The 12,562-nt window shown below is 38.7% G+C and overlaps 1 long non-coding RNA gene across 3 annotated transcripts in view; it reads left to right on the forward strand.

The window, feature by feature from the left end:
• Positions 1-389: 389 nt before the first annotated feature.
• Positions 390-12,562, forward strand: part of LOC140605487 (uncharacterized) — a 40,298-nt gene continuing 28,125 nt past the window's right edge. For 2 of the 3 annotated variants that reach the window (XR_012008134.1, XR_012008132.1), the window contains exons 1-2: positions 390-588; positions 4,403-4,514. This is a non-coding gene — a long non-coding RNA (uncharacterized lncRNA). The remainder of the gene's footprint in view (positions 589-4,402; positions 4,515-12,562) is intronic. The other variant, XR_012008133.1, reaches the window with a different exon arrangement.

Consider the following 12,562-nt stretch of genomic DNA (forward strand, 5'->3'; position numbering starts at 1 on the left):
TACTCAATCATTACTCATTTTTGAATCTCCCAAGAATTGTGGCCAGTCAGCTCACAAAGCTGTAGGATAAGTTCTGTCTTAGAAGGATCCTTGACCATGTATTCAAACAAACTTCACAGAGGTAGTTCTGTGCATCTTCCACACCTGACAAAGTGCTTGAGTCCTAAAGAGCTGAGTTATTTTCTAAGAAGGTTCTCAGCTCAATGGGTATAGACTTCTATAAGGCTCTGCTCTCAGTTTATCACATTTGACCAGAAATGGACACAGAGGGAACACAGTCTGTACTCAAGCTATATTTCTGTTACACATGTAGAAAGGACAAAAACACAAAAGGATTTGAAGCACAGTGCCTGCAATGAAGACTGTATGCAGTCAATGATTGAGGCAGCTCAAGGGCACAGCACACTGCGAAACACCCAGGAGAAGGGCTTTGAAGTACAAGGTCAGCACTTCCATTTGATCCGTACTGCTTGGGACATCACCCAATACTCTCTGTTCTTTCATTCAATGCCCTGATTTTTGGCTCTTTCTGGATCTCCACCTCTGATCACCATCTCCTGCTTCCCGGCCGAGAGGGGAGGCAGGTAGGTAAGAGAAAGCACGGGCCGATGGGGAATGTTGGTATAAGGAGGAGACTTATTTCTGGGAAAAATGGCTTTTTCTTAATTAAGATGCAGATAATTCAGGATGAACACATGCTGGGGACGGCAAGGATCCAAGTGGATATACCAGACGTTCCAAAACTATGATTTCAGGTCTCTGGGTGTTTGGAATTAGTATCAATAATTATGTGCCAAGAACACTGTCATTGTTTATAGATAGAATAAGTAATATGTGTCAATTATGTCAATTACTTGTGCTACCATTTTTCAAATATAACAGAATGTAAATTCAGTTTTAAACACTAATAAATTCATATGAATTTAGTACTTTTCTAATTTTTATTTGTTCCTCAACATACCACAGTAAAAGTAAGAGTACCATCATGTGGACATCTGAAAAATAAAGAGCCTTTTGTTTTTTTCCTTTGAATTCTGGAAAAATAGGAGTAGGCAAATTCTGACACTTTAGAAGGGGTAAATGTTTCATTGGATAAATGAAGCCATACTTTTTTTGAGTGCATATAGATATTCTTTCTATACAACCTAAATCTGTCCTTGGATGAATTTAGTTCATTCATGAAACTGTGCATTTGGGAATTAAACTCTTTCTTTCAAAATCAGTTGTTCATCATTGGGTATGTCTCTTAAAATTAAAATATAAACATTTTTTCCTCTTAGAAAACAGTAGATATTAAATATAAAATAAATAGACAATGAAAATAGAAAAGGAAAAATTCTCATAATTTCACTGCCCAAGATAACTACTATTAATATCTTTCTCTATATATATCCTTCTAGAATTTTTAAAATATACATTCTTATGTATCTGATTTAAACAAAATGATCTTTTTCTACGTTGTATTTATAGCCTGTTGTCTTTTTGTCTTTTTTCTTTCATTTACCAACTTAGGATCAATCAACATCTTCCATGAGAAGACATATTACTAAAATTTGGAATTCCCTACTAAATAATTTTCAAAGAAATCTATGATTGAGGTAAATTCAGGTTCTAGAGAGCAGAAGGGAATTCTTATGTCTCCCTTTGAAATCATGCCTGGAAGGTATAGCAAGTTAATGCGACTACACAGATTTTTTTTCCAACACAGCTTCCTCCCAACTAAATAATTACCATTTCTTTCTTTATGCCACATGTTCTTTTGTGCTTTTTATTCTTCACCTGAGATTAAAACCTCTTTAATTAGGAGCTAGAGAATTCACTCTAATTTAGGATTCATATAAAAATCACTGGCCTGGACTAAACAATTCTAATCTTTCACTGCTTGTGTCCCTGTTCTAGGGTGCTTTTAGCAATACACATAGCTTCATATTTATAGAAATAAAAGGTCCTTTAAAAGCCTATTAAAAGGGTCCTCAGGAGTGCAGAGATATCAAATGGCACTCTAGTATTACACTGATTTTAGTTTAAATGAGATAGAGCCATGTTTCCTTTAATAAAAATACAAGCTTGCAAATGACAGACCTATAATATTTCCATGAGTCATAACCTCAGGAAGGGAAAATCTTCATAGGATAAATTTTATGTTATTCTTATTTTCTTAATTTATTTATTTGAGAGAGACAGTGAGAGAGAGAGAGAGCACATGGAGGGAGAGGGAGAAGCAGACTGCCTGCTGAGCAGAGAGCCTGATGTAGGGCTCGAGCCCAGGACTCTGAGATTATGACCTGAGCCAAAGGCAGACACTTAACCAACTGAGCCACCCAAGTGCCCTTTCATAGGATAACTTTTAGACTGAAATGATAATGAAATGGACTCAGAAGAAAAATTTAAAAACAATTAAATAATTAAGAGTGTGAAAATACTATCTATGAAGCAACTGACAAGATTGTATTTATTTCCTTTGGTAAAATGGCTGTTAGTGATTACAAATTATTATTTTTAATGGCAAATATGTTCTACGTTGACTTGTGACTGGCTATTAACCAATGTGAAGGACAAAACGAGAACCAGAAGCCTTAATATAAAGACTTAGATTATACCTCTCTAAAAGCAGATTTGACAGAAAGTACATTGGACCACCTGGAAATCAGAGATCTGAGTGCTATTTGGGCTCTGCCACTGGTTCACCATACAATCCCTCATATGGCCTATTATCTCCCTGCATGAGAGTTTACTTATCTCTAAAATGAAATGATGGAACTAACGGATCGCTAATATTCCATCAGCCCTGACACACTCTGATCAGGGAACTATCATTCTTACCAGCATCGCAGAGACTGTCAGCTGCTTCCACCAACATCCATCTTTCTCTTTCTCCTTAGAAACAAATCTTGATGCCTTTAGCAGGGCATAATTTTTCCTGGAATAAAAAAGAACATTTCTCAGTTTTCTTGTAGCAGAGTGTGGTCATGTAACTAAGATCATGTCATAGACCTAAATAGAACTAAGGTCATAGACCTAAAAAAAGTAGAAGTAGAAGCAAAAAGTAGAAGCAAATGAGTTGTATGGGACTTTGGGAAGGGAGCCCAAATGAAACCATCTCAAGCTTTCTCTCCTTTAGGTCCAAGACTCAGATGTGCTGGCTTAAGCCATAAAAGTCACCTTGGACCACGAGCTGACCTTGAGAATGGAAGTCACTGCCTTGATGATAGAATAAAGATAAAATCCTCGGTCTCCCTAACAATACCACAGAGTCACCATATATGTCTTGGAGCTGTTCTGTGCTGTTTTTACATGAGAGAGAAGTTTACGTCTCTCTTCTTTAGGCGAGAATTTTTTTTTTCTGTGAAAAGTAGCTATATTGAATTCTAACTGATGCAGTCAATAAAATGTGATTACTCGCTGTTGTAAAATAACTACAACTACCAATTATTTTGCACTTAGTACAATGCCAGGTACAGTCCTAAGTGTTTTATGGACATTGTCTGATTTGATTTGCACAATAAGAATACTTATGAGTTAGGTAATATTACCTATAATTTACAAATGGGGAAATGGAAAGCTTAGAAAGATTAAATGGTATCTTCAGGGTCATGTAGGTTATGTGACAGAGCTAGATTCTACACCAGGTTGGGATGACTCCAAAACTTATTCTCTCAATCGGTATCATCAGTTTAGTGCATTCATTATTCCCTGTGGGTAAAAGATGCACAAAGAACACAATGTTAGCTGGTATTTCTAGAAAGCCTTACAGAATTGTCAAGAATTGGAGTGCCCAGCTGGCTCAGCCAGAGGAGTGTGCAACTCTTGATCTCAAGGTTATGAGCTCGAGCCCCATGTCAGGTGCAGAGATTACTTGAAATAAATAATTTTAAAAAATTGTCAAGATGTAGACAACATTAACTGTAGTCTATTCTTTGAGCAAAATGAGGAGACAAAAATCCCTCATAACCACCGTAACATGGACAACCTTAACTACCTAGGTCATCAAACATTTTATAAGAAATTTTAAAAATAGAAATAACATTACCTAATACTAAAGATTGCGTTGGCTATTAAATATGACAATATATGTAAAGTGAATTTCTCAGACATTAGAAGACCAGCTTCACAATGCGTGCTCAATAAATGGTACCTGACAGCATTATTAGGTAAGAAACCCATAGTGATGTTGTGAAAATTTGGGGGAGTCAGAAATAATAGGTTCAAAGACAACATCTGCAACTGGGTAACTATGTGAATGCAATTCAGTCATTTGATTTTTTTTAGCATTTAATTTTCTAAGGAATGGATTACTTATCTTATAGAATTGTAATTGGAGACCATGTCTTTCAAATGCCCTTCCTAACACGGTTTAGAATCGCAGCAAATGGAAGTATTAATATTACTATTGTTCTCACAGGATTCAAATACACTTATTTGCCAACAGTGATTTTTCTCGTTGGTCTATGAACTCCGGCGGAAGAGAGTGTCTGCCGCGGGTGCGGCTGAACTACAGCAACATGCGCCTGTAGGTAAGGGGCCTCTGTGGGGTGGTCTCCGCAGAGGCAGACAGCTGTAGTACGTACTGTGGCAGGCATAACACTGGGCTGTTCTTCTGGGCCTGCCAGATTGTTCTGGAATTCAAGTTTGTCTCCTCCTATTTCTATGTGCCTTGGTCTCCTTCTGCCTTTATACTTTAGCCATGGCCGGTCCAACCTCAGTGGGGCAAGAGGAGGACTTTGCAATGCTCATGGGACACAGAGAGCCTAACTGCCTTGGGAGCTGTGTAGCAGGCTGGCGGCGGCTGCGAACACTGGGTACTCCACGTGAGAACATTTTCATCTGAGAACATTGTCATCTATTTCTGTTACTCATTCTCTTGGCAAATTTTCACTGTCTTGAGAAGCTAATTTCATAGAAATCAAATAATAAAACAGGACAGATTGAAAACAAGGGTTTTCTTACATAAATATCACGTATTTAATTCATTCTGACACTAATAATTTATTTAGAACTCTATTAGAAAGTGGACCTTGCTGACTAAGATTGCACAGCCTTCAAAGCCTCGTGCAAATTCTAAACTGTAAAAAATGTTTTCCCATCTCCCCTTACTCCCTTCCCCTCCGTGTCAGGTTTTATTTGAGGTTAAAATATCCATTTTTTCTGTTTTAAGTCTCCCAAATTTGCCTCATCCTTGATGGAAAATGGGTGACTCTCAACTCCTGCTTCTAGGCTGCAAGGGATGAAGGAAGGCACTGGAACCCTGGGGGATAGATGCTTGCTCATTGTCTCAATGTCACAGCTCTCCTCCTACAACCTACTGCCCCAGGAAAGGCATGCTTTGCTTGTGTTGGTGGGAGGTGCAAAGTCTGAGCAATCCACAACAGACCATCTGAAATAATTTTCCCAGGTAGCAGAATAAGCATCTAGCCAGGCATTGCACTGCTTTTCAAAGAGGTGAGTCCTTTCTTGTTCCCTAACTGCCATTTAAAAACTCCAAACAAAAAATTAAGCTGTTGATGCATGTATCAAAGCCAAAGCAAGGAATAACTCCTTTCAAAAAGACAGCAGTTTTTTGGAGGCGGGTGTGGGCTCTGTGTGGTTGCATCCTTAAATTGTGGTTTGAAGTCAGTATCAATTTTCTCTGATAACAAGACGTGTAAATCAGAAAGGCTGATATTACTACAACAGAAAAAAAGTGTAGAGCATTTGGAGGCTTAATTATGCTTTCATTTAAAAAAAGATTTTATTAATTTATTCATGAGAGACACACAGAGAGAGGGAGAGACATAGGCAGAGGGAGAAGCAGGTTCCCGTAGGAGCATGATGTGGGACTCAATCCCAGCATCCCAGGATCATGACCTAAGCAGAAGGCAGATGCTCAACCACTGCCCACCCAAGTGCTCCAGCCTCCATTGCTTTTTATAACTGTGTTCTTTGAAGGGAAATGTCAAACCCTGTTTAGGTTTTTGTTGAAACTAACTTCCAAAGACTTACCTTCCTTGAGTATTTATTCCCCTTTGCTTTTCTGTTCACAGTACCCTAGAATTACCCTTCTGGCCCTGCCAGGCATCATGGTGTTTGCTTAGTGAGAGCTCATTGCACATTTTCTTTACCTTGCAGTGATGATGCTTTTTTCAAAAAAAAAAAAAAAAAATCATCAGTGAATTAACCAAACTGAGAAAAGAGTCTTCACTTCTGTTCAATGGGTTTTCTCTGATCTAGAAAAAATACGGTTTATGATGGAACTCGTGAAAACCAATATTTATCCCTGGCTTTCCTTTCTGCTCTAAATGTTGCATTACATTTAAAGCATTCAAATATTTCTAAGTCAGTTTATACCTTGACTTTTCTTAGAAATGTATAGTTTCCTCTGTGGTGTCTTAAGACTGGTCTGGGCACATGGTTTCTATGCCCATGCAAAAGGCATGAGTGCCAAGCACGGAGACCAATACCCAGATGCCTGTCCAGCACCCTGGACAGATGACACAGCCCCCCAGGATTCTAGTTAAGCAAATCGCATGTGGGTATGAGTCGGTTGGGGTCCTCATTGGGGGATGACTCCCCTGAGCCCCCCTTAGGACCACATCCCAGGGGTTTCCCCATTTCCTGGCCCCTTCTTTCCCATCCACCTGAGTACTGTAGACTGGCTAACATCTCCCATTCCCAGCATCCTCCTTTTCTTCTTTAAAGATACCAATGTTGATGACACCCAAGGAAGTAAAATGGCTAAGACATATGCTAGTATCTTTTGAGTGAGATGGCAAATATAGGAGAGATAGGGTTAAATATTTACCTTAGACATAACTCAACTTTGGAATTTTCATACATTTATCTTTATACGTTAGCTCCTGTGCAGGCGGGCGAAGGCAAGGGAGAGGAAGGGAGGGGATGGTGGCAAAAAGCTATTTCTGCGGAGAGCAGCTTTCTGCAGCTCAGAGGCCCCGGATCTGGGGGGAACTGGGGGGCAGGCTAGCTCCTCCCTCAGCCAGACAGCCCTCCCCTGCCCCCTTGTCTCTCTGCTCTGGCCTTAACATCTCACATATGTGGAGTAAGCTTTTTCTCTCCCTGCCAGTGGGCATTTAGTAAGCTGGCTCATTCTTCATACACTACCCTCCCCTCCCCTGCTTCATTTTTAATTTTTTTCTTTTAAGTCACAAATTGGAGTGAGGGGGAACAGTGATTTTTAGGAAGCTAGTCCTCTTCACAAGGTCGGTTTGTGCCTATTACCCACTGAGAAGAGAACAATGTGAGCAAATGATCACATTTGATTAGAAAAGGAAAGAACAAGGCTAAGCTCATAATGACAATCGGCAATTTGAGGAATTAAAATTATTTTAGAAAAGCATTGATTTCTTCTAAATTAAAATATGCCCGGAAGCTTATCTATATTTTATATATGGTCAAATGACTTTTTTTTGTTACTTGGTCCCTCTCATTTTAAACCATTTGTGAGCTGACTTTCCCATTTATGCTAGAGGATGTTCTGTATCTCAGAATAATAATTGAGAATGCCCCCATAAATATTTTAAATTTATGAGGCTCTCTTTCTTACTAGCTACACTACAATTCCTTTAGTGTAACAGCTAAAGAAAAGCATTGTAGAATTCTCGAGAAAATAGTTCTTGGTTTTAACTTCTTTATGCTCAGCAGCCTTATTATTGTCAAAATTCCCCAAATTAAAATGCAAAACTCAGCTTCTTGGCTGGGCTCGCTTACTTAACCTTAATAAAATATAAGGGTCTGTTTCATTAATCGGAAACACACCAGACACAGTGCATGAATTTTATCTTCCACTTTGTCCTTTGTATTTCAGAATGATGATGATAATAATAACAATAAAAATCCTTGGATTTGGCAGCCAGACAATTGTGTTCTTTTTGTTTCTATCATGTTCCTATGTAAAATGAATTTCTCAGACAGACTAAATGCCTTTAGGGGCGAAAATTCCAGAGATCCTCTCCCTTGGAAATCTTTAAAAATAGAATAAACTTTCATTTGTCTGGGTGTGGTTTGAGCACAGTCTGTCTTTGGCAGAGGGATGGTTTAGTTGACCTACTGATGTTGCTTTAAGCTGCATGATCACTTAGAGGGAGAATTTTCCTTTAATCCTTGCCAGATTTAATTTATCACAACAATGCATGTGCCTATGGATGTCATGAAACAAAAAAGGAGGTGCAATCTTCTTTTCCATTGTAAAGTAATAAAACAGTTTCTCAAATTTGAGAAAGTAAGATTAAGTCAAGAAAATGTCTGGTTTTCTACCCCTCTTCCAGCTTCTCCTGAAAGATAGTGAAATTTGATAAATAGCGCGCTATTTAAGACAAGATGTTTTCAAACAACTGGGCCAAATCAGCAAAATGGAACCATATGCTCCATGAAGACCACCTTCATGTTCCTTGCATGAATCTGACGCTGGGCATCTGGACAGAGGTGGGGGGCACTGACCATGCCAAGGTGTGCTGCTGGGCATTGACGGACTGGGGTTGGGAGAGGGCTGGGGAAAGTGGTTTCACAGATATGGTTCCCACCTGTGTCAGCCCAGGCCCTTGTAATGCATGCATCCTCTGTCCTCCTGTTGACCTCCCAGAAACACTGTGGGCAGCCACAAATTCCCCTGCCGTCCAATTGCCCCCCCCTCCCACCTGGGGTGATTATATAATGAAAGTTTCCACTTTTCTCAGAAAGGCCAAAAAAAAAAAATAGTGTTACCATGTCAGTTCATTCATCATTAATACATATACACATGCAAGAGTCATACACACATGGGGAAACTTTTTTAAAAATGATTTTATTTATTTATTCATGAAAGACACAGAGAGAGAGAGAGAGAGGCATGAGCAGAGGGAGAAGCAGGCTCCCTGTTGGGATCCCAATGTGGGACTCGATCCCAGGACCCTGGAATCACGCCCTGGGCCAAAGGCAGCCGCTCAACCGCTGAGCCACCTAGGTGTCCAGGGGCAGTTGTTTAAAACTATATTTTATTTATAGTCAAATTTTAAATCATATTTATTCAGGGGTTCACCAGGTTACTTTCTCTTCCATGACAGAATCCAAAGGTTGATTTTGTTTTTAACAGTCTTTAGTGAGGTATTACTTATTGATCGGAAAATGCATCTACCGTATGCATGCAAACCAATGTTTTTTAATGAATTCATAAAACTGTGTAATCATCACTATAGCCCAGTTTTAAAGGTGTTTCCATCACCTCAATAAGTTCCGCAGGTCCATTTGCAGACAACCTCCCCTCCTGTCCCCAGCCCTAGGCAAGCACTGACTGCTTTCTGTTCTAGAGACTTGCTTGTTCTAAAAAGTTTACACGGATCAAAGAATACAATAGGGGATCTTTTCTGAATGCTTCTTTTGCTTAGCATGTTTTTGACAGTCGCCTGTGTTGTAGTATGTCAGTGGTTTGTACCTTTTTATTGCTGAATGGGGCAGCCCAGGTGGCCCAGCAGTTTAGCATCGCCTTCAGCTCAGGTCGTGATCCTGGAGTCCCAGGATCGAGTCCCGCATCGGGCTCCCTGCATGGAGCCTGCTTCTCCCTCTGCCTGTGTCTCTGCCTCTCTCTCTCTCTCTCTCTCATGAATAAATCAATAATATCTTTATCGCTGAACGGTCTTTCAGTGTAGTAGGTAGACAACATTGTTTTTGTTATCAGTTCACTAATTGAAAGACATTTGGTTCCCAATTTTTGGCTATCACGAATACAGTGCTGGGAACATTCAGGTAAACGAGTCTTTGCGCAAATACAAGTTTTCATTGTTTTTGGGTAGATAGCCAGGGGTAGAATTTTTATTTCACATGCTAAGTTTATATTTAATTGTTTTAAAGAAACATAGTTTTCTAGAGTGATTGCATCATTTTACATCCCCTTCAGCCATTTTACAAGGATTCCGATTCTTCCTTGTCAACACTTGCTGCTGTCTGCGTTTTGATGATAGCCATCCTACAGGGCGTGAAGTTGTAACTCATGATTTTGATTTGAGTTTACCTAATGATTTATGACGTTGAGCATCTTTCCATGTGCTTATTGGACATTTGTAAGTCTTCTTTGGACAAATGCCTATTCAATATCCTTTACCCATTTTTAAATTAGGTTGTATTTTTTTTAAATTATTATTATGGATTTGTAGATGCTGTCAACTGAAAGAAGGCCAACCTCAAGGTAGGTTGGTAAATGCTTTACTCATTGTCCTCCAGAGGATGCTAGCCCGGGAGAGAGTCTTTCACGTTGCTCTGGAGAACTGCTCCGAAGCTTGTTAGCTATAGGAGATTATATACGCAAATAGAGGAAGGGGTTAAATGCTTTCAAGGAATTCTCCAAATATTTGAGTGTCACAAGGTGTAATTTTTTTTTTTTTTTGGTTTACTGATTTCCACATAGACATCTGAAAGACCCTTACATCATCTTAACAAATTATGTTTCTATCATAACTGGTTGTTCAAAAATATTATTTGCATGCTTCCACTTAACTGATTTTCCAGTTCTTCTTGCTTTTTTTTTAAGTTTAATTTTAATTCCAGTCAGTTAACATAAAGTGTTATATTAGTTTTGGGTGTATATATAGCAATTTAACAACTCCATGCATTGCCTGTGCCCATCATGGCAAGTGCACTCCTTAATACCCATCACTTATTTCTCTCATCCCCCGACTCTCTTCCCTTCTGGTAACCATTGGTTGGTTTGTCTTCTGTAGTTAAGAGTCTGTTTCTTGGTCTCTCTCTCTTTTTTTGCCCTTTGTTTATTTGTTTTGTTACTTTTTTTTTTAAAGATTTTATTTATTTGATAGAGAGAGAGCATGTGCAAGCAAGGAGAGCAGCAGAAGGAGAGGGAGAACCAGGCTCCCTGCTGAGCAAGGAGTGCCATGCAGAGCCCTATCCCAGGACCCCAGGAGCATGACCTGAGCCAAAGGCAGATGTTTCACTGACTGAGACACCCGGGTGCCCCTTGTTTTGTTTCTTAAATTCCACATGAGTGAAATTATAAGGTATCTGTCTTTCTCTGACTTATTTTGCTTAGCATAATACTCTCTTGCTCCATCCATGTCCTTGCAAATGGCAAAGTTTCATTATTTTTTTATGGGTGAGTAATATACCATTTCTTCTTTATCCATTCATCAGTTGATGGACACTTGGCTATGGTAGATGATAGCTGCCATAAACATCAGGGTACAGGTACCCCTTTGAATTAGTATTTTTGTATCCTTCGGGTAAATACCTAGTAGTGTAATTGCTGGGTCATGGGTAGATCTATTTTTAACTTTTTGAGGAACCTCCATACTGTTTTCCAGAGTGGCTGCACCAATTTGCATCCCCATCAAGAATGCACAAGGGCTCCCCTTGCTCCATATCCTTGCCAACACTTGCTCCTTGTTTTGTTGATTGTAGCCATTCTGACAGGTGTGAGGTGACAGCTCATTTTAGTTTTGATTTGTGATGTTGAGCAGTGATGTTGAGCATCTTTTCATGTATTTGTTGGTCATCTGATGTCTTTGGAAAAAATGTCTATTCATGTTTTCTGCCCATTTAAAAAATTGGAATATTTGGTTTTTGGGTGTTGAGTTTGTAAGTTCTTTGTAAATTTTGAATAATGACCCTTTCTCAGATATGTCATTTGCAAATATCCTCTCCCATTTCACAGCTTGCCTTTTAGTTTTGTTGATTGTTTCCTTTGCTGTGCAGAAGCTTTTTGTTTTGTCAATGTCCCAATAATTTATTTTTGCTCTTGTTTCCCTTGCCTCTAGAGGCATATTTAGAAAGATATGGTAAGGCTGTTGTCAAAGAGGTCATTGCCTGTGTTCTCCTCTAGGATTTTTATGTTTTCATGTCTCATATTTAGGTCTTTAGTCCATTTTAATTTATTTTTATGTATAGTGTAAGAAAGTGGTCCAGTTTCATTCTTTTGCATGTAGCTGTTCAATTTTCCCAATGTCATTTTTTGAAGAAATGGTCTTTTTCTCATAGGATATTCTTTTTTGCTTTGTAAAGATTTATTGTTGTGGGTTCATTTCTGGGTTTTCTATTCTGTTCTATTAATCTAGGTGTCTGTTTCTGTGCCAAGATCATTCTGTTTTGATCACTACAGCTTTGTAATATAACTTGAAGTCTGGAATTGTGATGTCTCCAGCTTTGCTTTTCTTCTTCAAGATTATTTTTGGCTATTTTTTTTTTTCTGGTTCCATACAAATTTTAGGATTATTTGTTTTAGCTCTATGAAAAATACTGTTGATATTTTGATAGGGATTGCATTAAAAGTGTAGACTGCTTTGGGAAATATAGATATTTTAACAATTTCTTTTCTTCCAATCCATGAGCATGGAATGTCTTTCTATTTCTTTGTGTCATCTTCAGTTTCTTTCATCAGTGTTTTATAGTTTTCAGAGTACAGATCTTTCACCTCTTTGGTTAGGTTTACTTCTAGGTATCTTACTACTTTTGGTGTTACGGTAAATGGGATTGATTCTTTAGTTTCTCTTTTTGCTGCTTCATTATTGGTGTATAGAAATGCAACAGATTTTTGTAAGCGGGTTTTGTATCCTGTGACCGTACCAAATTCTTTTATCAGCTCTATCAGTTT

Source organism: Canis lupus, chromosome 15 (assembly GCF_048164855.1).
Source record: "Canis lupus baileyi chromosome 15, mCanLup2.hap1, whole genome shotgun sequence".
NCBI classification, from domain to species: domain Eukaryota; kingdom Metazoa; phylum Chordata; class Mammalia; order Carnivora; family Canidae; genus Canis; species Canis lupus.